General features: G+C 30.6%; 2 non-coding genes across 2 annotated transcripts; both read right to left on the bottom strand.

Annotated features, from left to right (window-relative positions):
- Positions 1-3,982: 3,982 nt before the first annotated feature.
- Positions 3,983-4,054, bottom strand: TRNAH-GUG (transfer RNA histidin (anticodon GUG)). Its single transcript has one exon. It is a non-coding gene; the product is annotated as a tRNA-His (tRNA).
- Positions 4,055-10,552: 6,498 nt separating this feature from the next.
- On the bottom strand, positions 10,553-10,624 carry TRNAH-GUG (transfer RNA histidin (anticodon GUG)). Its single transcript has one exon. It is a non-coding gene; the product is annotated as a tRNA-His (tRNA).
- Positions 10,625-27,468: the final 16,844 nt, after the last annotated feature.

The raw sequence follows: 27,468 nt of genomic DNA, 5'->3' as shown, positions 1-27,468 counted from the left end.
ACTATCCCTTTCAAGCCTTTAAATGAAAAATTATTTAAAGAGAAAAATAAATTTAAAAAAAGCAACTTGTATTAAAATACTAAAGTTTGTTTTAATAAGTGCCATTTTTTATCGAAAGAGATTTTTTTAAATTCTAAATTACAGCTGTTTGAAGTTAAAATTATTAATAAGTATTAATTAATACTACAATGGAACAATCTACATTGAATATTAATATTTATTAGCAAAAAGTTACGGATGGCCCTCCAAATGTGACAATTTCTTCGTTAGTATCTCAAGTGAATGGGCAACGGCTCGCAGAGTCATGTGGAGTATGTCACTTTGCTACAACTCAAACAGTGCTGTGGATAGTATTAGACAAAAATATAAGAAAACTCCCCTCTTCAAAAATCTTTTAGTACCTGAACATTTAGAACGAATTGCATTGAGTGATGAAGTCATGACACTACTTTTTAATTGAATTTAAAAAGTTTACATCGCTTATTTATTCAATATTCCATCAGACAATTTATAGTTAAACTGAAAAGAAAAAAAATCAGTCAAAATCTTTTTTTCTTTTGACATTAAATTCTTTGATGTTCTAATATAATTTTAGCTCTAATTTAAAGCAATATAAAAAAATAATGAGAAAATTTATAACTTTCATTAATGATCCGTCATTTTACTAGATTTATATATGATTAGAGACATTTTACAGAAACTGTATTTAAGATAAGTTAATAAATCGTTTATTTTTTTAATGATAAATTGTTATTACATTAAATATTCATCAATATCATTTTACAATTTCAGAATATGGCTATGGATTAAAACTATACTCATAAACGTGATTTTTTGAAAGAATGGCTTTAAAGGACACACGTAGAGGGATTGAAAATGTTATTGTTCATTTTATGGACAAAATAACAATAATAAATACGGATTTTAGGTATGCTTTTGTATAGGTTTATAAGAGTAAGCCCATGGTGGTCTCGGAGTAGAATTTAGGATTAACATCTGAGTAATTTAAAAGATATGGAGTATAATTTGTATATATTTCATATTCCTCTCTGTTGCATAAATCTAATCTAATGAAAACGTCATGACAGCTAAGCTACTTTCTTCTGAAACTTTTTTCCTACTGTTTGGTTTACCAGATTCATTTTGGGGATTTTTACATAGTGGCAGTTTAGAACACTAGAACTACAAATTGTGCCTATAATTACACAACTTTAATTAAGTATATTTGATTCCAAGGGACATAAATAATAAATTATATACAAAGTTAATCTGAAAAGTTTCCGGTTTAACAAGGACATTTGATCAAATATAAAACTTCCATTTTCAACATAGTCTCATTGTAATTCTGCAAATAACTCCAAGTCCTGATCCCATCTTTGTCACTTGTATAAAAAGTAGTCGCAGATTTTCTATACAAAATAATTTGTACCGGAGGTGATTCACTATTCATTTTTAGGAAAACCTATGCAACCCATTGATTGGACCGTATATTTTTTAGGTGTATGATGGTCTATCCAAATTTTTTGTTTATAGTAATTAATAGGGTAAAATTTAGACTTATTGTCTCTAAACTACACCAACAGATCCATACTCGGTTATGTCCGTTTCCACAAAAACACTTACATCAAATCACTTAAACGAATGTTACATAACAACTTTGCGTCCAAAATGCCTACAATGTTGTTCAATAACTTTTCATAAATACTAGCTTGTAATAAACGAGTGCTTCATGTTGAAGTTGGAAACTTCTCAGGCTACCCTCATAAATTTTCATATATATATTTTTTTTTAAATACAATTAATTTTCTAGGATTTGGAAGTCAGAATCCAAAGAGGATCATTATTTATACGTACATAAAATAATCCTTTAGATATGTAATTCTACATATTTACATACATACACCATCAGAGGGGAAGGGGAAACAAAGAATTAATTTTTGCACGTGTGCAAAAAAAAAAATCCACAAACAACAAAAGAAATGAGCTGATCCCATAATCCTCTCAGTGGATTTGCATAAATTTATATCAATATTTATGACGCAATGCCAAAAATTACATTATACATATAACAAAAGAAGGTTTTTTTTTTGTTTTTTGTGCAAATTGAATTAAACATGTATACATTTGGATGTGAATGATTCCAAGTGGTGTTGGGGGCATTGTGGTATTTTGTTTGGTTAGGGCACCCCGGAAGGAGGGGATGATTCATTGAATATACATGATTAATTTCAAACTCGTGCATATGAATAATGAAATTAATTGATGCCTCTGGTGTCTCCTCATTTATTCTATTCATCCACCCACACCATTAATTCCTTCCATTAAAAAAGTGATAAGATATATATGTTGAGCGTACGAAATAAGGGTGTGACCAAAACGAAATAGAGTTCCATTAAAATATTATTGTTATTCCCTTATAAAAGGATAAAAGCATTATCTTTCAGCATAATCCTACCCTACAAAAATTCTTTGTGACATATGCTCAGCTCGTACCCGTCGTCGTTCATCTATGGCTTAAATACGACAACGGATACAACTTTCTATATTTTGTACTCTCAACAATAGACTTCCCTTTTTGGCTTAATATTTTTGTATTTCTGCAAGATTAACCTTTTTTTGGGCAAAGTTTAAGACCTTTTAATTCGAAGAAAATTGGATTATTATATGAAAACTGCATATTTGCATGCCCCTTGTACTGACTCAAATACCGAGTGGCCCATTAAAATCTAAACACGTAATAATTCAATAATTTATGAAGATTGAGTGATTGAAATTAATTATTGGTCTGATAAATTAAAGCATAAACAATTAATTACAAAAAATTAAAAATCTGAGCTCTCTAGCTTACCTACAAGCTGAGAAAATGACACTTGAACGTGATCGACGAATTTCCATTCGTGTACTCCTTGACATCGATCCAGTGAGGAACAGTCATCATAATAACAGTTACTTAAGCTTTTGAGACATTGATAATTTAAATTAGGACACTTAGTATGGGGAAACACCTACCTCCGACATGTCCTTGGCCTTTGTGACCTCAGATGACAAGGCAGCCCCTCTAATGTGTTTCCCGGTCGGGTACAGGCTCAAAAAAGGCACATGAATAGTTCCCTTTTGGCCCAAATACTTTTGGGACCCCTAAAGCTCAGATTCCAATCCCTTCGACTACACCTTTTGGTTGTGTGTATGTCCAAAAGTATTCTTATCCAAATACCAAAGCCCTCAATGCCACTGTAAGCTAGCACTGGCGCGCCATGACAGAAGACTACATCTGAAGTGGGTGCCAGACATTCCACCTCTGCCTGGAAGCTATTATTAACGCAAAGGTCGTCTACATTAATGATTAAGAGAGCACAGACACACGTGTATATATATATATATATATTTGAATTTTGTTGAAATCCAATTGTCAATGAATATCTTTTTGAGGTTTAAAATTCAAATTTTTACAATTTTAATGGACCAAACGTTATGAGGGTATGAACAAAATATTATATTAATTCTGATTTGGTAAACCTATAAGAAATAGTATGGGCCTTGTCTAGAATCGTTTAATGAGTTTACCTTTTAAGATGTACTCAATACATTGCGGTTTCTCAATTTTATCGGAGATGGTGTTCCTCCTTTTTATTCAAGAGCTATCACATCGGCTAGGATTAAATTTTAATAATTTACGTTTTACTATTAAAGAGAAAAAGTTGTAAATCAAAGAATACATCTGAATTTATCTAATTATATTTTATATTGAATTATTATTAGAAACAAAGTAAAATAATATATTTTTTTTAACTAAACTGAATACAAAAAAAAAAAAAAAAAATTTTACTCATAACATCGTATTTTGGAGGGTTCGATAGGTTTAAAAAGGAACTCTACAACTCTAAAAATTACTTGAGTTATTAAAGAAAAAAAGTTGATTTCAAGAAATTTGCATTGAAACCCAAAATATTTACTTTGGTTCCCAAAATCAACACCAAAAAGCTGCCGTGACCAGGATTCGAACCTGGGTTACTGCGGCCACAACGCAGGGTACTAACCACTATACGATCACGGCTGTGCTTTACTATATATCTACCTTGTTTTATAACAAAATATATCTAAGCGTTAATACCACACCCTTGTAGTCTCTTAAGCGCATCTATAATAAACACTGCACCCTCCTCAGCATGACTCTCCATTCTTAAATCATTGGCATACTTGATCTACAATATCAATTTCTCCTGTTTGATTTATCCCTCCCTCATACTTATTCCTTAAATATACGTAAAATAAGTCGGTATTTTCTAAAAATATTAAAGTGACGATGAGTCTGCAAATCTTCTTTTATATATATATATATATATATGACAACAAGAACGAAAATTCCTTTACATCCTGATAAAAAAAAAAATGTGAAAAAGTCACTGGGCGTTACTCTTTCATTTGATAAGAGATCCTCTTCTCAATTTTGTTTTATGTCTTTTTTATTTTCTCTTCCCCACCCCCTTGATTTTGGACATTTAAATTGACCTGTCAATAAGCGTGGGCATTTTGTTTTTTCGAGTAGCGGGGATAATCAAACCCTTTGAGTTCTAGTACTTATAATTATCCTTGGTATTAAAAGTAATACAGTTAAGATAAGAATATTAAAATTTTAAAAATAAAGTGATATTACAATGAAGTCATTAAAAGCCAAATCTAAATAATATATATATGAATGGGTCAGAAAAAAAAACATTGAGTAAAAATTGATTGAGGTCAGCCTAACTTCGCTAAAGCAAGCATGGAGATAAATAATTCCACAAACTAGCCGATCTATAATAAGAACTATGTTTGAAAATGTTATATTTGATTTTGTGAAGTAGATAGTGTTGTAATCAGAGAGCCTTTTTTTGTCGAAAAGTAGCCTTTGTTTTATGTCCATAGTTGGGGAAATAGACCGTAATGACATTCTTAATTGGACGTCCATGATGCAGAGTGCTGAGGTGAAGTCTTGTGATTTTGCATTAATAGTTGTCGTTATCTCCCAAGGATGCAAAGAACGACACAAACCTAAATTGGACTTTTTCTAAGTACTTAATCAGGTAGTTTGTGGGAGGATTCCAGATCTCAGATCTGTAAATTAAAATCGGGAAGTTTGGTTATTTTACCGTCAAAGAGGCATCTTTAAAGTCCATGCAGCCAAGAAAACGACCCAGAACAATAATCTAAACTCAGTTTTTAGAACCAACTGTCTTTGAGTCTTATGATGCTTTTACGGAGTACGAATCCATCTATTTGTCATTTCATTCATCTCCCACAATACAATCCCAATAGAGGAGATGCATAAATTGTAACGTCATGTTTACTGACTTGCAGAAACAATATTTTGAAACTAAAGATGTTATTTCGACTATATTTGAAGAGAGGTATAATTAATCTGCTCCGAGTCGGTCAGGCATATGGAAACGAGTGTTACTAAAATTCCAGAAAATAAATGGCAAGTTTTTTTCCCAAAATTACATAGCAAAGATTCTTATTATATTCATTTTGATGGTAGAAAACTAAGAGGATAAGAATTTGATGTAGTTATGCTTAAAGAAACATCCCTTTGGAAATCAAAATGGTGGTCTTAAAACGTAAAAAGGAATTTTCCCAGCCCATATTCAATGAGTGGCATATATTATTTGATGATTATAATGTTTGTAAAACTATTCATAAATACTGGGCATATTCACAGTGACTCTAAAGTCTTAGGGCAACTTCAACAGCCAAAAAGGTAGACATATATTTATTTATCAAAACAACGCAATAAGCGTTAAATTTCCTTTTAAATGAGGGCCTGTTCATCCAGATGACTACACTTTGCAACAACTACAGCTCTCAGACACTTTGGAACTGATTTACACGCTCTACGACAAGTTGTCCCAGGCAGACACTATGGCAGCCTTCAAGTCGTCGACGCTGCAGTAGGAAGTCACACTAAGCTCCTACTCCAGAATGGACTATATGCATAAGTTTATTACGTTGAGATCTTGGGAAGAAAGGGGCCACATGCCCTAGCTCCAAAAGTGCTCGAAAGTGGCACCACTCTTCCACAGACTTTGCAGTATGAGAAGGAGATCCGTCCTGCTGGAAGCAGTAAAATCCTTCCTGTTTCTGTATCCAGGGAAGTTATAGGGGCTATAACATGCCCAAATGGACACTTATACTACAAGAGGTAACGACCCATCCAAAACATCATTGAGACCGGCTTTGGCACATGAACGATCCTCTGACACAGCACCCAGTCATTGTGCAACATAAACGTGCGTACAATAATTTCAGAAACACCTTCATCCGGGTCTGCCTCTTGGCCATTGTGGCCATGCTGAGAAGCTGATACTTTTGAATTCGATATGGCTTTATCCTCAGATCATCCCTGACCATCCGTGTATGGTTTCTCGAGACACAAAAGTCTCATAAGACATCTTTCTCATGGAGCATCGATCAAATTGTGTGTCTTCATTAATCTTGGGCGACCACTCATGGACCTGTCATTGACTGGCTCAGGACCGATGACTAGGATCTATGGGTGATACTTTGAAGTTGCTGTCTTAAGACTTATGGGTAACCCTGTAAATGAGATTATAAACAACACACTGTCATATTCACAGCCTTTAAGAGGCCACAATGTATTGACTATTAACACAACGCTTTTGATAACCCTTTGAAGCATACCATGAATTTTCTTATTCATAAGCCATCTACCAGACTTGAATTAAGTTACTCATTTGTAGAAAATATATCAATGAACTACTAGTCCCACGAAAATATAATAATCAAGTAACCATGGAGGATATTCACAGAAACGAAAACTCTGGATGGTAAGATGATTTCAAATACTTATATGAACTATATTGGGCCTTAAAGAACTTCTCATTGGTCTCAAATCAAGTGGAAGCTGTGGAAACTTACGTCAGGCACGATTGAATTCACGTGCAATATTTGTTTTTCCTTTGCCAGAGAGTCGTACTATCTTAGTTAAAGGTTGTCATTTTATCTCTAATTCTTAGAAGAAGATTAGTTTTGAACTCGAAATTACAATAAATCAACTTTTAGAAAATTCTTCACCTCATTTGGCAGATTAAATGTGATATATCAATAAAAACTCTGGAAATCCATTAGAAATGTGAAATGTCGATGAATGAAACTCCCAGATTGAATCAAAATGCAGAAAAGGTGTATAATTTATGCAGGAGACTGATAAAAGATTTAAACAGAGCCATAGTTAAATTTGATGCTTATAGGAAAAAATAAACTGAAATTATATAATTTTTGTTTCTAGTATTTATTAAAAAATTATTTAAATTATAAAAATAAAGTAATATACTCGTATACAACTATAAGTATATTTTTGAATATTACAGATTTATACTAAATTTTAATTCACTTAGAGAGGAAAACTTTTTATTTATTTTTAAAAATACTACAAATATTCTTCAACCGCATAAAAAAGTTTTTCATTTGTGAATGGTTTCAAATATACATAATAATTGTCATTATCTTAATGCACACGCTTACAATACTTGATTAATAATGATAATATTATTATTTATTATATTTAAAATATTAATAAGATTTACCCTATAGACAGTTTAAGGAGACTCACTTTTATAAATACTGACATTCAGACAGACATACATACTTTGCTTTACAAATATATACATTTGGACCCGTACAAGATGTGTAAAAATTGCCAATTTTTACGATTAAGTCCCATTTTTCAAATTTACCATATCAAAAATGACCTGAGATACCTCAAACATTGCAAAAGTCACTATTTTTTTGTCTTTAATATATTTTTGTGTTGAGAAGAAAAATATAAATCCAAAAATGGGATTAGTCTATTGTAAATATCTATAAGAGCACAATATAATATGAATACAAAGCCAAAAAACCAAACACCTCTTTCAAACATAAACTATACTTATTTGAAAAATATTGTAGGCTTAATTTACCTTTTCTATCAAAGTTAATTTGCAGACGTGATCAAAGATTTACATAACCGTATGTGTTATTTATTTTAATTGTGATTTGATGTAGGATGTATTCAACTGAACAAAAGATGATGGTACATATTTCCTTCACAAAGTCCTAATCCCACTCAAATCGTGTTTTTCCTTTAAATCATAGAGAATCATTGATTGTATTTGATAGTGGGAATGCTCACAGATACCAGAAATGTATATAATGGATGATTATAAATTCATTTGATTAAACAAGATGAAAGGGAAGACTTGGGGAAGTTGCAACAATTTTATTTTTGGCTTAATAATCCAAGCTGGCTTGACTATTAGAGTGGGACACAATATTTTTGCAGCGGCATGAATAAATTATGATAGCGGTAATTTTGTTTCAATGAGATGTAAGCTTCCATTCGCAGACTCCAAGCAGTTGTGCGTCTCCAAGATCACCCTCAGCAAGTCTGAAACGTTGGAGAGGAATAAGGGCCCTGTCAAGCAGCAAGAATATCATACTGAAACTGAAGGAGTAAAAAAAAAAAAAACCAAAAATAACAGGCCAGATCAATCTCCTCAAGTCCATGGGGCTCATGCAAGATATCTTTGGATTTCACTCTTTTTTTAACACTTTTGACATCCCTCCCCTACAGCCCGAAGCCAACTCCCTTGTCTAGATCTTTTGGGTGGATACCAAAGGGAAGGCCTACTGTGGCTTTACTCCAAAAACCGATATTCATTAAAAAATGGTAGAACTATTTTTTATACCAACAGTCTGCAATACAAAGATGTTATAAGACCGTCGTTCTATAGTTAAATCTACTTTTAGGTCCCTTAAAATAGAGAATGATCCTAAAATACATCCAATATTAACTTCTTAAAAACTTCAAGATTCTACTATATGACTGGATATTTTTATTAGAGATTACGATGAGCTTCTCATATATTTCATTTTTCATTCTATATTATTCAAAAGGTTGTAAGTTAAAAAAGACACGAATTTTCCGTTTTGAAAACTCAACACTCTCAAAAAAAAAAGATAATGAAAAATAATCAGTGAGGTTGAGGGGAAAATTCTAAACAGTACCCAAAATAAAATTAATAAACATTAAGAGGGCATGCGAATATTTTACAAGTGTCTATATAAATAAAACTTCGTTAAGCATATAATAGACTCTCTAAACAGTTCGATGGCTAACAGTAAAAAATATTTAATCAGCAAAATTTGATCTAATTATTCAGTGTAATTAAGTTTGAGGGTTATTACGATGATTAGAGCGATCATCTATTCTTTCTTATGTGTTTTTATGGTATGATTTCACTTTGGTCACAAAATAGATACAAATTTTGGGGATGACCTAATTACTCCTTCTAAATAACGATCCTTCGCCCACTCTTTGAAGTCTGAAAATAGGAAAAAAAGGGCCTGCAGGCCATATTTGAAGAATAGGAATAACTATTTGTAGCCTACTACATACAACTTTGACGAAATTTTTAGTGATTTGTTAAACGTTGCAATATCTAAATGGTGCATTACTTTTTGATGTTTCTATGTTTTCGATATTTTTCTGTGTGATGCATCGAATTAGAAACAAAATTAAGTAAATATTGATAAATAAAAAAATTACAATGAAACTCTCATAGACACCAAGTCAAGTGCATTTATGAAATACTATGTAAATATATGCATAAAATTTCTTTTTTTTATGTGTGTGTGAGTTATTCAATGCATATCAAAAAAAAAAAAAATGTCGATAAAATAAAAAAACAATTTAACAATTTTTTTTTTAAATAAAACTACTTACATTACATAAAAGATAAATTTACTCACTTTATCCTTTTTAAAAGATAAAGAAGCCCCCAAGAGGATTTTATGTTTAATAATAAATATGTCTTTATGGATATCAAACAACTAACATCATCGGGATACGAAACTAAGTTGCTACGGCCACAACCACTATACGATCACGCCTATATTACATTCGTATGGGTGTCCACAGGATTATATTCTGAGGGGGGCTTGGTTTTTGGTGTTTTTGGGTCAAAGTCTCTTAAACACGATTATCCTTTCTTGAAATATCGTCAAATTTGATTATAAATGTCAATTACTCCTCCTTGATTTTCCTCTTCAAATTAATCCTCAAAAGCACCTTTAAGTGACTAGAAGTTTGCAACTCTTCTTTGATACTTTTTTTTACTCTCTCTCATTTATTCAGAAATGTCCCCTTTGATTTGAACATTTAAATTGAGCTCCCAATAACCTTAGGTTTTTTTTATAAAAGTAAAACTCATTAACTAATTAAAATGACTAAGTTCGTACATTGAAGAACAAGAAATCAGGAATTAAGTTTTCATCTTCCTTTTACATTGATTTATAAAGAAATTGAATTCATAATAGATTAAAGGAAAAAATACATGTTACATAAAATTTTTAAACCAAACATCTTGGTTGTATTTCAGAAGGACAAGAAGTAAAATAATATTCAAATCTAGATCATTAGTATGTTTTTTTATTAAAGAAAAAAAGTTGATTTAAAGGAATTTACATTCAAAATAAAAATATATACTTGGACACACAAAAAAAAGTCAAAAACTGCCGTGACCAGGATTCGAACCTGGGTTACTGCGGCCACAACGCAGGGTACTAACCACTATACGATCACGGCTACAATTTACATGCTTATTAGTAGAAAGAAAACATATATTTATTTAAACAGCATTACCACGCCCTTGAAGTCTCATAAACACACCCGGAACAAACGTTTACACTTTTCCAAGCATGACTCTTCATTCTTAATGCATTGACATACTTGATCAAAATATAAATAACTTCTCTTTAATTCCATCTCAGTCCTTTTCCTAAATTCTATTAAAATCAGTGCTTATTTTAAAAGGACCATTGAAGAGGCCCGGAGTCTTAAACTCTTTGATATAAGAATTAAGATTCGATTAATAAAATCTAAAACTGAATCCATTTCTCTAACGTTGGTTGAGACCCACGATATATGGTAGAAAGTCCTATAATGAAGCAGAATTAAAATACATTTGAATAGAGTAATGGAAAAATATTAAACTTTTAAATGTTTCAAGACTTAAAAGGAGGATATTGAAAATGACTTATTGCAGTTATCATGGCCAAAGGTACAATGTATCAGTTAACATTCATTATTTTTCCAGTTGTTATTGAAATTTTTGGGTGGATATGGAAAAAAAAAATTATAATTTGATTATATTTAATAATATATGTTTGAATTTTTCCAGTTTTTGATTTACTCTTCACCAATTTATTAAATATACATACATATTATAACTAATTTGAATTGACATTGTTATAATTTGATTAAACGAGCTTAAAGTACTCTCTTTACTTGATCCTGAACTGAATTGTATACATGTAGAGCATTTTCATTGATAACATAAATTTCATCATAATTGAAGGAGACGCCATCTCAGTCGCTAAAAGTTGATATATCTAATAAATAACAGGGACAAATTTTGATTGACAATTATGCTAAATTCTTTTTATTTGTTGATTCCATTGTGGCATTCAATATATCCCAAAGTTCCTGGATATTAATAAACAAAATCATTGTATTCAAAATGTGTTGTTTATGCCCCAAAATTAAGCGATATAAGCAATGCTGGAATCAGGTAAAAATACTATATTGAACAAGAGAAAATACCTTACATTTAGAAAATAAGAAAGAAAAATCGAGAAATAAAGGAGAATAAAATTCTTTACAATGAATGTTTTTTTTTTCTTCTCTGTCTTATAATTATTTAGACATTTGGATTGACGTATTAATAAGTGGAGGTATTTTTTTTTCTTTCTTTAAAGCGGAAGTATATTATCCATCTGAAAAAGTGACTCCGGACATTATAAAACAAGAAATATTGAAAAAAAGTTATGTGTTTGTCCATGATTGATTCAAGAAAAAAAAGGATTCATGTTACATAATATGGTGATAGTTTTAGAATTGATTCGGTAATTTATTGGCAATCTTATTAATTTTTAGAGAATCAAGGATATCCCTTATGTATTCCAACTTGGGCCTCTTTGGTTGTCTATCCAAAACAGTAAGTAAAAAAAATATTTATGATTGTCCTTGTTATATGAAGAAAAAGAGTGGATCTATAGATATTTACATTGAAAACAAAAATATGTAGTCTCTGATTGAAAATAAAATCAAAAAACCAGCTTTGACCCAGGATATATACGTGGATTACTTTGGCCGCAAAGCAGGATATTAACCACTGTACAAACACGGCCATGATACAGCACACAGCCATTTTGGTAAGAAGAAATATACATTCAAAAAGAATATCACGCAATGGAAGTCTTATTAGCTCACCCTATCAACTTTACACCGTTCTAAAATGACATGAGATATCTCCACTTTAATAAAATCAGGGTTTTTTTTTGTTGTGGATAATATATTGATAGTTATAGAATTAATTTGGTAATTACTTGGTAAAGGCATTACCTTTTAGAGACTCAAGGACAACCCTTTGAAAAATCTAATTTGAGTTGTGTAATTTGTACATATGTTTTTGATACGTTAGATATAATATAAGACTTGATTTAAAGTGATTTACATTGGAAACAATAATATGAATATTTGTGAGCCAAAAAAAACCAACAACACACAAATATCAAAAAGATGCCAGGAATCAAATCTAGGTTACTGCGGCCACAGCATAGTATACTAACCACGATCACGGCTATATTTTAATACCTTCTATTGGCTATAAGAACAAAAATAATTATTCGAAGAGTAATAGTACACATGAAGTCTCATAAGCACACCTGCAATAAAATTTACACCCTTCTTGGCGTGACTCTCCAATATTGATGCATTGGCATAATTGGTCAGCAATATCAACTTCTTCTCTTTGATAAATCCCTTGATAACAATGCTAGAATCGAATGCCATTCAAGGATGATAAATTATTGCATTTATTTAAAAGAGAAATAAGACAAAAAGAAACAATTACGATGTCTTAAAATACCAAGATTCTGTCTGTTAAATGTATAATGGGCCATCTGATATTATTTACCCATTTAACACCCAAAGTATTGAAGTCCATGGCAGGACCCTGGGTGATTTAGAAAAAAAGTTTATTAACTATTAATTGAAACCCAAAGAGCATGTTGTAGTCAATGTATCCCCCCTCAGAATTGATGGGGAGCTCCAAGCGGTGGCGGAAGATAATGCAGATCCTCTTGGTGAACTCGGCGCTCATGGATGCCAAGGTCTTCCAGGCACATGTAATGTTGTGGTTTCTCCTGACGGGTTTGAACTCCACGTCTGCCTAGATGGAATAGTCTAGAGGGTTGAGGTCTTGACTCTGCGGCAGACAGAAGTCATTTGTCCAAAAGTGAATCGAGAATTGCCAACGATGGATTTGATCAATAGAAAAGCATTGGTGTCCAGAACTTTGACGTACTCATCAGCCTTTTTCTATATCCTAAAGGGAACCATACGGGATGCATGGCCTTACCTATGTATGCAATCAGGGCTAACATCATCACTGAAACAGAGCTTTTGGGGATGGAAATATATCGGTGATCCTTTACTACGCCCCACAATTTCACTACTCAATCAGTCCGCCAGTTGAAGACAGGGTCAACAGTAAATACAGTGATCAGAAAATTCACATTTTTAAAGCCCCGAAGACTGCTGATGGGGATTTATTCATCTTCCTGGCAATGTCAGAAATTGAGGAATGCACCTTATTCCTGAAGGGCATTTTCAGGTGGGTGACTGACACAGAGGGTTTCCTGCCTTCTCCTGCAGAGTTTTTCAGGCTCTTCGCGACCTTCAACCACATGTATACATTGTATATCGTCCTATTCGAGGTCATAGTCTCCTCCCAGATGCCCTTTGGGACAATCCCAGAGAGTGCAAAGCTACGATCTCAATCCTCTTCTCGTACTGTGTGCTTAACATGGCAACTAGGACATTGTTTTTCTTAGCAATCAACAGCTAATTATAATTATGCTCATTCGAGCATAGTAAAAAAATGACTCTTAATCTCTTAAAATTTTTATAATACAGATGATTAAATAATAACAGTTGGTTCGGTAGACAATGGGGACGTATCATATATAATATGATTTTCTAAATTATATAAAACAAAACTTTAAGTGTGTGCTATTATTATGAAACAAAAGAAAAAAACTATTTTTTTTATAAAAATTTTTTTATTACCTTTTGGATAAAATGAAGTTTTACTTTTGCACCCTGTATTTGAATACGGATTTTTAAAAGCTATAAAAATGTTAAAATATACGAAAATCAATACAAAGTAAACTTAATATATTTTCCAATTTTATCAGAACGATGACCGAATACTTTTGAGTTTTAGCAAATGAATGGCGAACCCTTTTTTTAATAATAAAGCAACATAGATATAGTATATTTTGAATTGTTTTTTTCTTAGAAAATACAACATTTTGATGATTGTCTTATTTTTAAATTCAAATAACTATAAACTTGAATTGTACTACAAAGAAAATTATGAAAATAGAGAAAATGCAGTGGGATTAAAGTTTTAAATTACATTTGCTGAAAAAATTAATAATAGTCTAGAGTAGGCCATTTTTCAAGAATTGTGTGTGTTATTCGATATCAGTCATTTATTTGATACAAGTTCCTTCAAACAAAAATGATTCCATTTAAAAAGCTTCATAATCATCTAGGGTTCAGTCACACAGATATTTATCAACAGTAGTAGATTGGTTGATTTCAGCGTATTATGTAAAATTCGATGCTATTTTTTCTTATATATATATACACTTTAAGCTTCCAAATACCTAGTAAATTATTTGAATAAGTCCTCTGAGGAGAAAATTGCCCTTACAAGAACAGAATCTGAATGGCTAGTCCGCAAGATCCGGGTATTAGAAATATTAATTCCACTTCTGCAAATCGAATAAAATAAATTTAGAAATGTCAATATACGAGTATTCTTTATTTGAGCAATATCTCTAATAACTGAGCAATTAGGATAAAACCACATAGTTGTCCAATTATAACTTAAATTTAGGCGTTTTTGAACGGATTTTTAATAATTGATTTGAAAAAACAAGGTAATTGAGTCTATTATTTAAGATTAATTCAAAGTTTTAGGGTTACCTTGTGATGTAAAAAAAGTTGTTGGATTAAATGGTGAAAAAAAACAAAAATATTTTTAATGGCCTGTGGAGGACAAGAACTTTATTATGGCTTTTTATAAATATATATTTTGTTTACTTTAAGTAATTATTTGAAGTGATGAATGTATGGGAAAGACATGCTGAAAAATTTATAAAAATGCATTTGTTATTTGATAATAATTATACTTTTTGACAAATTATTTTCAAGCACAAACATACACATTTTTCAAACATTTTTTTAACGATTTGGATAAGACAAAAAAATAACAAGAAAAAAAAAACCCAGCTATTAATCATCCAGGTAACAAAAATATGAATAATTGAATAATATTATTTACCTGCCCATGAATGTATAAAAAATAAGTTTTATATATTAATTTTAAATGTATTATTTATGAAATTTCATTGTTTATAGAAAGTTTTTTAATGGATCTATTTTTAGGGATGGGTTTCAAGAATTGGATTTTTGAACACGGATAGAGTTTGCTATTTTATTATGGCAAGGGGCGGAGGTGGGGAAGGGGGCTGGGGGTATTGAGGTATAAATCAAAAAGTGATTGACGTATTAAAAAACAACAATACGACTACAATTTTCTAAATTTATAAGAAATCAAAAAAGATATGTGCAAAAAAAAAGAAATCTGTGGAAATTGTCATTTTTTTCCCCGGTGCAAAAAAAAATAACCAATGAAATTATTGATTTCGTGAATACAATAAAGTTTGTATAGATTTGTCTGCAAATTCCTTTCCATATTTGCAAAATTTCCAAAATTGATGTTTAACTGAAATATTTGTCATTTTCTTAAACATTTTCCATCTTTTTCAATTTTTCTCCTTTTTTCATCAAACGTCAATTTTCAATTTTTTAAAGAAGAAATGCCATAAATGATGAATTTTAAATCATGTTTGAATTTTAGACTCTACCTGTAAAATAGAGTATTTTTAATTTCCCAAACCTTTTATAAAATAATTTTTTAGAATATTTGTAAAAATGAACTAATTATCCTGACGTTATTTTTTTGAGAACATTATATTCCATTTTTTTTTTTTGTTAGTACGAGAAAACTCTTGCTTGGTCTGTGCTCCTCTCTTTACAATGCCAATAAATGCTATTTACTATTTTTTGCAAAATTAGTACAAAAAAGTTATCTGTGATTTTCTTCGTGAATATTGATTTGGCAATTTTTGACGACAATAAAAAGTGGACTTAATTAGGTTAGAATTTATTCCTTTTTACCATAGTACATATGCACAATATAAAATAGGACAGATATCCATACATTACAAAACTATGCATACATACGTCAAAGAACACTACCACGCAAATGGAATATATGTGCTACTACAACAGAAATTGATCTTGAGTCCTACTTAATTTGATAATCATTTGTTTAATTTTTTGTACATTTCATTAATTTAAGAATACAAAGATCTTCATTCTCTTCTTGCATGGCATAGTATCTCTCATATGAGAGCGATGGACATCTGTTAATAGAGAATTCTAGAACAAACCATAAATGTAAATGATTAAAAAAAAAAAATGGACTTCTCATCAAGACAATTTTTTTTTATGCATATATTTTTGTATGTTATTTAGAGTTTCTAACACAATATTTTGATTAATATATGGAGTATACAATATAGTCAATTTCCAACTACATCTTTATTATTATAACAATAAATACAATAGCAAGAGAATTAGAATTGTCAGGATCTTTCTTCACAACAACAAGAAAAAATTCATGTTATAATTAATAGTAGTGATGTGCTGTAATCACTACTATTAATTATAACTCTTTTGGGTATTAAACTTATAATATTTACATAACTAATCATTTTTGGATGATAAAGACAAAAGTTCATTGATGTCAGGGGATTACAGTCCCTCTAGCCCACGTCCTGCTGACGTAACACTTATTACCCACTTACAAAATCGGCATTCAAAAAATGATATTTTATACAGGATCATTAAAAAAATTGTTTTTTCCATCTCTCATTATTAATAATATGATTCAAATTCTTAAACGGCTCGAACAAAGCAGCTTTATTTCACTTTTGGATGCTAAATTTTTTGAATTCGAATAGAAAAATAAGTTTGTATGTTTAACACGCTTAAACGTACTCAAAAAGAAAGAGGGGATCAACATAGTTTTTGAGGAGTACTCGAATTTTTGAGGATGAGTCGAGTTTTTGGTGTCTTTTTTCGTTTATTTCATACAATTTGAGTATCAATTTAAGGGGTTTGCTTGTGACACATCCCTAATTATTGGAATAATAAAAAATTTCTGTATATATAATTATTTGCTGAATAATTTTTCAATTATTTTGACGATTGTCAATCTGATGTCCCCCTCCCCCCCCCTCCTTGCTCGAGCAACAACGGGCAATACCCCTTTGCTAGTTATTTCATAAAACAGCTCCCCGCCACTTTGAACTGTTTACAAAGTCCCTGCTAATGAATGAGAGTGTCGTAAGAAAACAATTTATTTCTAAATGGGACGTAGTGTTGAGGATTTCTTGCTCAGTTTTTCAAGACGGATGATGATGTCACAAAAGACTGTGAAAAACAGTCAAATCTGCCGCATTTTTCACTATAAAATACTGCGCAAAGAAGACACATGAATTTAAAAGTTTGTTTAAAGTCTATTCCCCCCACCCTTTTTTGTTATCTACTTCATAAGAATTCATGAGTCTGGTAGTAAATATTAAAATGAAGAACTCTGAGGGGGATTCCTTCTTTTTTTATATGTACAAATCGTTCCAAATGAGGCAATTTTGAAAAAATAAGAAATATTATGTCCAACATTATATGACAGTTTGTGCAACTTAATGGTGTCTTAAAAATACAACCATATATGAAATAGAAAATATTCTATGAATACAAAAAGCATAAAGAAAAAAAATATGTGAAAAAAAAAATATTTTTAAGGTAAAATTTGGTTCCGTTACATTATTTACATAATTATTTAAACATTGTGATTTTTATATACAGAGCCTTTGAAATAAGTTGGATATTTATCAAATCGCTATATCTAGGCTCACACTTTGATTTCCACCTCATAATGGCTTTGCGGTGACTAACTGAATTCTCTCTTTCATATGGTACTTTGTTTATATAGAAGAACAAGATCAAAAGTGATGATAGCTGTCCAAAAATTTTAAACTTCTTGAAACACAATATGTCTTCAAAAGTCATTGTAAACGCCGATGAGAAAAAGGGTATGGTAAATGCAGAAATTAATTGGAAAACTGCAGGAATCATCACTTGTAATCCAACTGAAGCCCCGCTAGCTTACAAGTCCTAGAATCCAGACAGATGAATGGTATTTGGAGCTGTGGACGGTGATGGTTCCACCCCGCCGCCACATTTAATCGAGGCTGAAATTAAGATCAACAAAGGTGAGTACCTGAAGATCATGAAGGCCATTTTGCTACCAAAAGAGTTATGAGAAATATGGACTAAGCTATGCGTTACTTCATGCATAACTCTTCCCGTGTTATGTCTCTAAAATAGTATCTGAGAGGGGGCCATTTATTGTGAAGCCTGAAATCTTCCCTAGCAATGATCCAGATTGCTATATGTTGGCATATGCGAAAAAACGCTTATACATCATTGTTATCTACCTAAAGGCTAGCATCACCAAGATCTGCAATATGATCTCAATTGAACAATTATTTAAGGTTTGAGTACGAATTTATACGTTTTAAAAAATTAGAGAATCAGAAAGGTAATTAAAGCTGTAGGAGGTAACATCAAATGAATTGAAACACAAGGTCACTGGCCACAAACCCACAAATGTTTATAGAATTTGATCAATAAATGACCATGCTATAAATATTACATTATAATTTGCCGAGAAACAAATTCTCAATTTATCTGCATAGCCCTAAACTTCAAATTATAGAAAAATCTGTATATAGTCTAGTTTTAATAATTTGAAATATGGTTGTTTTGTTATCCAAATTTGATGGTACTATGTTTGCTCAGTCATTCCTCTCCTAAGCAATTACTCGTGCATGTAAATAGTAGTAATGGATAAATCTATCAGATACCGACAGCTAAAAAATAAGGATGCAAATACATTTTTTAGTAAGGCACTCATTTTTGTGAGTAATATAAGTGTACTTTTTTTTCCTACAATTTCAAGCACGATTCCTCATTTAACAATTATATCCCATGCTCAACCCTTATGCTTTGTAAGTAATTTGATTTTAAGGATCTACGAGTTGTATGTATATAGAATAGAAGTCATAAATTGGGTGATCATAAAAAAAAGGAGGGGTTCGGATATTATAAAGGATCGAATTTCACATTTTATTGATGTTCGTCAACATCAAACATAAAAGAGATGCTCCAAAAAACAATAGACAAAAAACAAATTTAATCCCTTGGATTGTAATTGTAATCCAATTCCTTTGTGATCTCCATCCTCTCTTTCACCCTATTTTTTTATATACAAAACAAGGTCTATAAATTATCATATACCTAATACATATTTGTCATTCATAAATATATCTATTTGTTTTCCGTAAAAATATTATTTTTCCCTTTTTGGAATCCATTTTGAAAAGAAAAAAAGGATTACCTTTTTTTCTGTACAGCAAATCGACACATAATACCTATGTAAAGATCACTTATTCACTAGAGATGGATTCTTTCCAGGCCCTATCCCAAAAGCCTTCATCCACACTTCATTTTGCTAAGCCCAAAAAGTCTGTGGTCCGATCTTAGACTTACAAATGTAAATGATAATTTATAACATATATTCATTACTGTTCTTCAGAAATTACATTTTGCTAAACTACCCTAGATTGTTGGGTAAATACATTCAAATATGTTCAATCTATTGGGTTTTTAATTTTTAAAGCCGTTTAACAACATCCATGAAATGAAAAATTAACTCAAAATGGTGGGACGGCTGCAAAGATGCAGTAAAGTACGTTTCATCTTCAGGTAAGGTCATGGGGATTGTTTGTTTGTTTTTTCGATACACAGGTTATCATTTTCATTTACCATCTTGAAAATGGAAAATCTTCCAACGGCGAGTATCATGGGAATTAATTGTAATGGTTAAGCAAATGAATAAAGGAAGAACAGTCGCCTTTGGCCCAGAAAAATAATTTTCCTGGGACTCTTAGGGTGTTAAAAGACCTAGTAGAGTGGATAAAAATAGTATGTCCTATGACAATCATAGAAGATACAAGAGTTATTAGAAATGAAGAGCAAAAAATTGTCTTAGAGAATCTTTACAAACTCTTAATCAAAAAACTCTTTACTTACTAAGAATATTCGGAACTTGTACAGAAAATATATAATATACTGTATCATACTTCTTTCTGAATATCAAAAAACAATGCACATAAGTATGGTGGTATTAAACATTTCTACATAAAATTAAACAAAGTTTCTGAGAAATGATTTATGGTTCGCTCTCTGTTATATATACACATATTGTTATAAAGATACATACCATATGGAAAGATAAAAAAAGATTCAAGGCTTTTGAAAGTCTAATTTGGTTCGTTCTATGTACATTAGGGTAGTTTGATTTTCCTACTTTGATCAAATTACCATAACGGCTAGTATGGAAAATTTGTCAAATGGTAAGAAAACACCGTAATAACCTATTCAAAATATCATTCTTCTAAGGGAGGTGATTCAAAAATATGTCTTCACTCTACATCGTCGTTAAGGTATCCATGAGGTTATTAAGGTCATTGATAAATGTATTATACATATAAGGTTCCCCAGAAATTGTCCTAATCTATAAGTTTTGAATAAATTTCGGAGCTACAGCAAAAAAAAAAAAGGCAATGCTTGTGCAATCTCCTCTGCACTGGTGTCGTTGTCAAAAAAGCTACTACAGAGACTGTTGGCATTTCCTTTCAGAATCCCTTAAACATCATGAAGTCCATTACAACCCAATTCAGCCAAAAAGAACTCAAACTTATACAGAAACAATATGGCTGACTTTAGGGTTACCTCCGTGGGGTCCTTCTCCAGCAGCCTTGACTTTAATCCTCTGCGTCTTGGTGAAGAAGTTATCCAGAATATATCATCCTAATATAAATATGCTCAAACTTGTCATTATGAAAGCGTAGTACGTCAAGATCTGCCAATATGTGGGAGGATTGTGTAGGCTGTTGGTGAATGTGAAGAAGGGCATATGGAATAAACCATAAAGCTAAATATATTATTTCAACGTAGCGCAAATTGGTTTTTAGTAATTATGTCTCTTTACTGCAAGGTTTGGGTCCTACTTTGTGTCTGAGCAAAGTTTAAAAAAAAGGTGAAAATTGTATATCTAGCTTATAAAGATGAAGCCTTATTTTTTATTTTACAAAAAAAAACATTTTAATATACATTTTCCTTACTTATAAAATAATGTTTTAAGAGTTTTTTTTCTTCTAAAATAACCTTATGGCTCAAAAATTCAGAAGAACGCAAGGAAATTTTGAGCATATACTTTGATTTTTCCATTCTGAAAGTGTAAAAAAAAAATGCAGATCATTACACTTGCTTTGAGTTAGTACTTTTTTACTTTATAAGATGATTTTAGGAATGAAGTTTAATAGGATTATTTATTTGTAGGGTAAGAAAGTTGTCTATCAAAATTATTTGACGGAAAATAGCGAATAATCTATATCCTTTTTAAATCTTTATTTACAAAATAAATATTTTTTTTTTTTTGTCAAACTTATACCTAAGGATGAAATCATAGTAAACAGTCAAATTTGGCATAGGTTATTTTGTTTAGCACATCATATCTGTTTCCCTACAAGTCATAATGAAAAATTAGAAAAAATCGAGAAACAAACCACCCTAATAAATGTTTCTAATAGGTGTAACCTCAAAAAACAACATTCCTTAGAGTGAGAGGAAGAAAAATAACATTTAGATGGTAGTAAAACTTATTGATTTATCGACGTATACAACAAAAAAAAATATCATATAATATATTAATTTATATTTTTTTTCGCTAAAGTAATGTTTTTATCTGGTGGTAAAAAATTACATTTCTGAGGGGTGTTTTCTTTCCTTTCAATTAAGAGTCATTTTTTAAAATGGATGTGTAAAAAAAAAACGGTTATTTTTTTTTGATGATTTTCCGATCCATTTTGGTAACCCCTTCCGCCACTACTTTGGTCATTTTTCACCTTCTACTATGACTACCACCCTGATGAGACTCTGAAGGGCTCATTAATCAGGAAGGACTGCTCTTGCAGTTTTTAACCCCTTACATACGAAGTCAGTCAATGAGGTGTGTGTACTCCCGTTGAGGGGGCTCTTGTTATTAATACATACATAGGGAAACCGCTTTGTCAATGTCGGAAGGGACAATGCACACCATGTCCTCAAGTAAGCGTGTGTTATGTTTCTTGCAAAGAAAAAAGAAAAAATTAGTAATATAATGTAAATTTTTTTCTGGGTAAATTATTTTACATAAACCCATGTTAATTTTTTTCCTCCCCCACTATGTTATAAAATTATTTCCTTCATTACAACTATTTTTACAAGAAGTGCATATTTTAAAAAAAGGGTCATTCACTATGTACAATTGAAAAAAAACTTTAAGCTCATCCATATTCTGAACATGTGCATTATAACGATTTTTTTGTTTATTTAATAGAAACTGTGGTAAAACCATACTAATTTTCAGTATCGTCTACAGGATTATATACAGGGTGCGTGGACAAAATCTGCCGTATTTTAAAGACGACATTTCTCCAGTAGCTGATGTCTGATCCATTTGTTTTTGGTGTTAAAATATTTCCCAGATTATAGACTTCCTTTATTGTTTACCATTTCTAGCGATAGCATCATTTTAAGTGCCCAAGAAAAGGCATTAGTTTAATAAGAGTATATACATTTTATTGAGGGGGGATTTTTGGATTTTTTTTCAAAAAAAATCCAAAAATTGATAGTTATTCACAAAAAATTAAATTTCTGATATAAAAAATTCAACAATCATAGCTATTCGTAGAAAAAATTATTTTTTAGAGAAAAAATTTGGAAAATATTTCACAGCTTTTCTTAAAAAATTAAAATTATGGGAAAAATTTTTTTTTTTAAAAATAGATTTCTTTTAATTAAAAATTGGAAAATTAAATTTTTTTTGCACAAAATTTCAAAAATCCATACCTATTTACAAAAATTAAATATTTAGTAACAAATGAGGTTTGTTCTGATTTTAGTGCACGATCATCTATAAGGATATTTTTTGCCTATAAATTATTTTACACATTATTATATTATCGTCGTATGCTATAACCTATATTTATCTCCAAGCATTAAACATTTTCCTCCTTCCAACTATAAAGCTTTGTAGAACTATTTTGGTTCGCTTATTTTTTTACAAAGAGTGCATATTTTTTATAGACAAAGGGTTTTCAAGTTTCTATTCACTTTATGAATTTTCTTGATCATAATCAAAGCTATTGATATTTTAATATATATTGTAGAAGGATTGTATCCATTCTGTATACACTTAACTCAATGCCTGTTTAGCACTCAAGGAAGAAACAAAATTTGCTACTTCCAAGATTTATAGAAATACAAATGTTATACTCTAACATTTTTCCGACTAATGTTTGATTTCCATCATGATGTTAGAGTACCGTTAATATACTCTTTGATTTCAAAATCTATCTATCCTGGTCAACAGTCCGTATAGTACATCAAATTTGAAAATTCTAGCAATCCCGACTATATGATGGTCTAACCTTTTATTTGTATTAACCTTGTTGGCTCTTACTACAAACACAGTATTGAAACTGTAGCAGACTTATTGTATCGCTGTCCTAAAGTAACGTTAGTAGTAAAACTCTCCTAATTCTCCAAATACTTCAAAGCAGAAGCAATTTTAAGAAAAATCGAAGAAATAATTTGCACTAACAGATGCCTTCATGTCGGATACCAATACCTTTGGAAAAAGAAGTAGATAAAGAGCTCCATATTTTGGGAAACTTTGCTAAAAATGGACAATATATTTTCCTTTACTAAGATTTTCAACATTCAAAAAGCAAGAAATGTAATAAAGAATTCCAAATTTTTAATAAGTTATAGAATCATTTAATAACACCTTATTTTTTCCATCAATCTCCATATTTGGCTATCAATGATTAATCTTTAAATATTTTTTTATTAACAATTTTTGATTTCAAATTAAGTATGTTATGTTTGAATTAGTTTAATTGATAATTTGTTTTATATATCTTGGTATTTAATTGAATCGCCGATTAAATTAATTATTATAATTTGAAAATATGAAGTACTGTCATATTTTAAATTCTTCAAAAACTACCGGTGATCAATTTTAACAGTTTATAACAATATATTCTGTAGTTAATATTTTAAACTTAATTTATAATTATAATTTACGAGTCTGAACCAAAATTACTGAATGCATTTGAAATAACTCTTCTATTATGGTAATTTAAAATGTTTTCTGTTTTCTTTCGATAAAGGAAGATTCTTTATTAAGATAACGAAGATAATAGAGAATATGTTAAAAAGGTATTCAGATCTACCAAGAATGAACATAATTTTTTTCCGGAAAAAGTACCTCCATTTTCGGAGAAAAAAATGTGGCTTGAAGTCAAACTTGTTCGAGTATCTGTCCTTAAAAAAGTTTACAGACCTTTTTAATGCATTATTTTTATTAATATGTAATTAAAGTAAAGTTTCGCAGTTTACTAATTGAATTAGTTCAGTAAAACTTTAACCATCTTTTATCCACGGTAACAGTTCCACATTATTCTTAATTAAGTAAAATTTCATTAATTTTTAAACTCTTAAAACATTAATATCCTTGTTGGTCGAGATTTATGTTTGATGATGTTTTTGGCTATGAAGACGTCATTTCATACAGATTTGTGCTATGGGATGACTATTCCTAGCTGTAAAATTAGGCAGAGGACAATTACATCAACATTACGCAAGTAAATAACATTGGGATTCTAAGGCTTCTATAATCATTATGAATAAGGAACAAAATCTATTAAACGGAATAAGAGGTGTGTTCAAAAACTAGGGTGTCTTTCCAAATTTTCGCATATATTTACTATATCAGCTATATCATATGTTTAGTTTGTTTGTGAGAGGCAAAAAAATTTCAAAAATGTATACATAGTTATTCCCAAAAAGTTAAATTTTTTTGGCAAAAAAATTTCAAATCTTAATGTTGTGCTCTGTTGCGTAATTTAAGTAAGGGACAAAAAAAAATATAATAAATTTTCAGCCCCTCATGAACACCCCTGTGGACACTTCTATTTTATAGTATGAATTTTATGCCTCAAAAAATTATGCTAAAAAGTACATCATTGGTTAATTGAGGCTTATTGGACTACAAACAGCTATTAAGGGTGAATAAAGCTAACTTTGGGGTGACTTAAACCCCCAGCTAAATATTTGTGTAGGAATAGAAAAAGATATAAATCAGAGACAGAAGTTCCTTGAACCATGTATTTAAATTATCCTTTTTATAAATGAAAATAAAAGAAGAAAAAAGTTTTTCAAATTATATTTCATTTTAAAAACATTTATTTTCCCAAATAAATGTTCTAATTATGACTAGGAAAAGTTTTTCTATTTCTTTTGATAACTATAATGTAATTTGAATTAACATGGAGCTTATATCTGTATATACTTTGAAACAATGAACATATGTACTTATCATGAAGTAAATCTTTGTTCTTTGTTTAAATAATTATCGTTTTTGTTTATTTATTTTTTTTTACTTTCTATTTTTGTAGTTTTTTTTTGTTACTTTTTAGATAGAAACATCATTATTTTGTGACGTAAATGGTTTTTTTTATTTTCTTTCTTTATCAATTTCTAGTTTGGTTGTCTCATTTTTTTTTTTTTTTAAATCATGATGAGTAAATCTCACGACCATTCATTCTTATTCAACCATCCATCCTTTTTCGCTTCCATTTTTTTTATAAACGGATCGTGACTTTTAATATCACTTACAAGTAAATTTAAAAAAACTTTCTTTAAAAGAAACATAGGTCGTTAATTATTCAGTATCTCATAAGTTACAATCATAAAGTATTCCCTCGATAGAAACAATGGCAAGCCTATTGTGATCGTCTCTTTCCCTCGTAATTATAACTCCTTTGTATAAGTTATTAAAAAAAAAATGCATTGGATTCCCTTGTTAGAAAAAGGGTTTTTTAATCCCATGATGACTCAATATACATGGGTTTGTAGTGGTTTATACCCAGCTTGGACACGTAAACATATTTTCCACTCATTCTTTCATCCACTATTTGTTGATAAATCTATGTTCCCGTGGTCAATTACTGTTGGTTTTCGAATCTATTAAACGATACGACCACAAAGTTATCTATTTATTTCAAAAGTTTATTTAGCACCGAAAAATTATTTCTTCTACAAAAGACTTTCGACTCCACTTTAACTCAAATAAAAAGTATGCAGCCTTAACTCTTCGTTTTTAAACGTATTTTTATAACACGGCCGGTAAATAAATAAGTTATCAAAACTGATTTAAATACTTGAAATAGTAAAAATATCAATCATCAAAATAAAGAGGTTCTGTGACTTACTTTGTGTCTCTTCGTTATAGTTCTAAATTTTTTATTCTGGAAGTGTGAAAATACCAAACGTTGCATTTTCTCTCCTCTAAACGAGAACTGGTATAAAACACATAATACAAAATAACTTGTATTTTGTGATGCTCCAAAATTATATAGGTATACCTACACTATGGCTATCAAAGCTATTCCATAGTACTTAAAGGCTGCAAAAATAGAATTTTAACTTTTTGCTGTCACTTTCTCCAATGTGGATGTAGTTAGATTAAGTAAGACGATTGGGCAAACTTTTACAGTGGTCCCGTTTACAGCACAACAAGATCTAATTTGAATTCGACCAATCAATGTTCAAAACACTAATAGAGAGAAAATATGGGGAAAAAATCAAAATCTGACTCGGAAATGATGTGTAAATTTTTATATTGTGTTGGCTTGATAAATGAACGTAGATTACATCGTTAATGTACGATAAATAACTAAATATTATTGTCTCAAACATTTCCATATGTACTAATTTAAAGAAAAAAAATCTCTGGTAATATTCAAAGAAGTTTACAGGTTATTTTGTTATAAGTACAGGGAGCGGGGATCAAGTTGTTGCCTACTTTAAACCTTGATAACTTGAAGACGACATTATCAAGTAAAAAATCGGTTACCAAATAGGAAAGCTATTATCGTCAGCTGACGATACATAGTTCAGTTAGCATCATGCCATCATCATATGAGGAGATAAAGAGCTATAAGTGGAACGAGGAGCTTTCGAGGTCCACCGTAGTCATGGCATTGGTTAAT

Source organism: Lepeophtheirus salmonis, chromosome Z (assembly GCF_016086655.4).
Source record: "Lepeophtheirus salmonis chromosome Z, UVic_Lsal_1.4, whole genome shotgun sequence".
Taxonomy (NCBI): Eukaryota; Metazoa; Arthropoda; class Copepoda; order Siphonostomatoida; family Caligidae; genus Lepeophtheirus; species Lepeophtheirus salmonis.
Note: the sequence above shows the minus strand (reverse complement) of the source record. Positions and strands in the feature narration are given on the sequence as shown.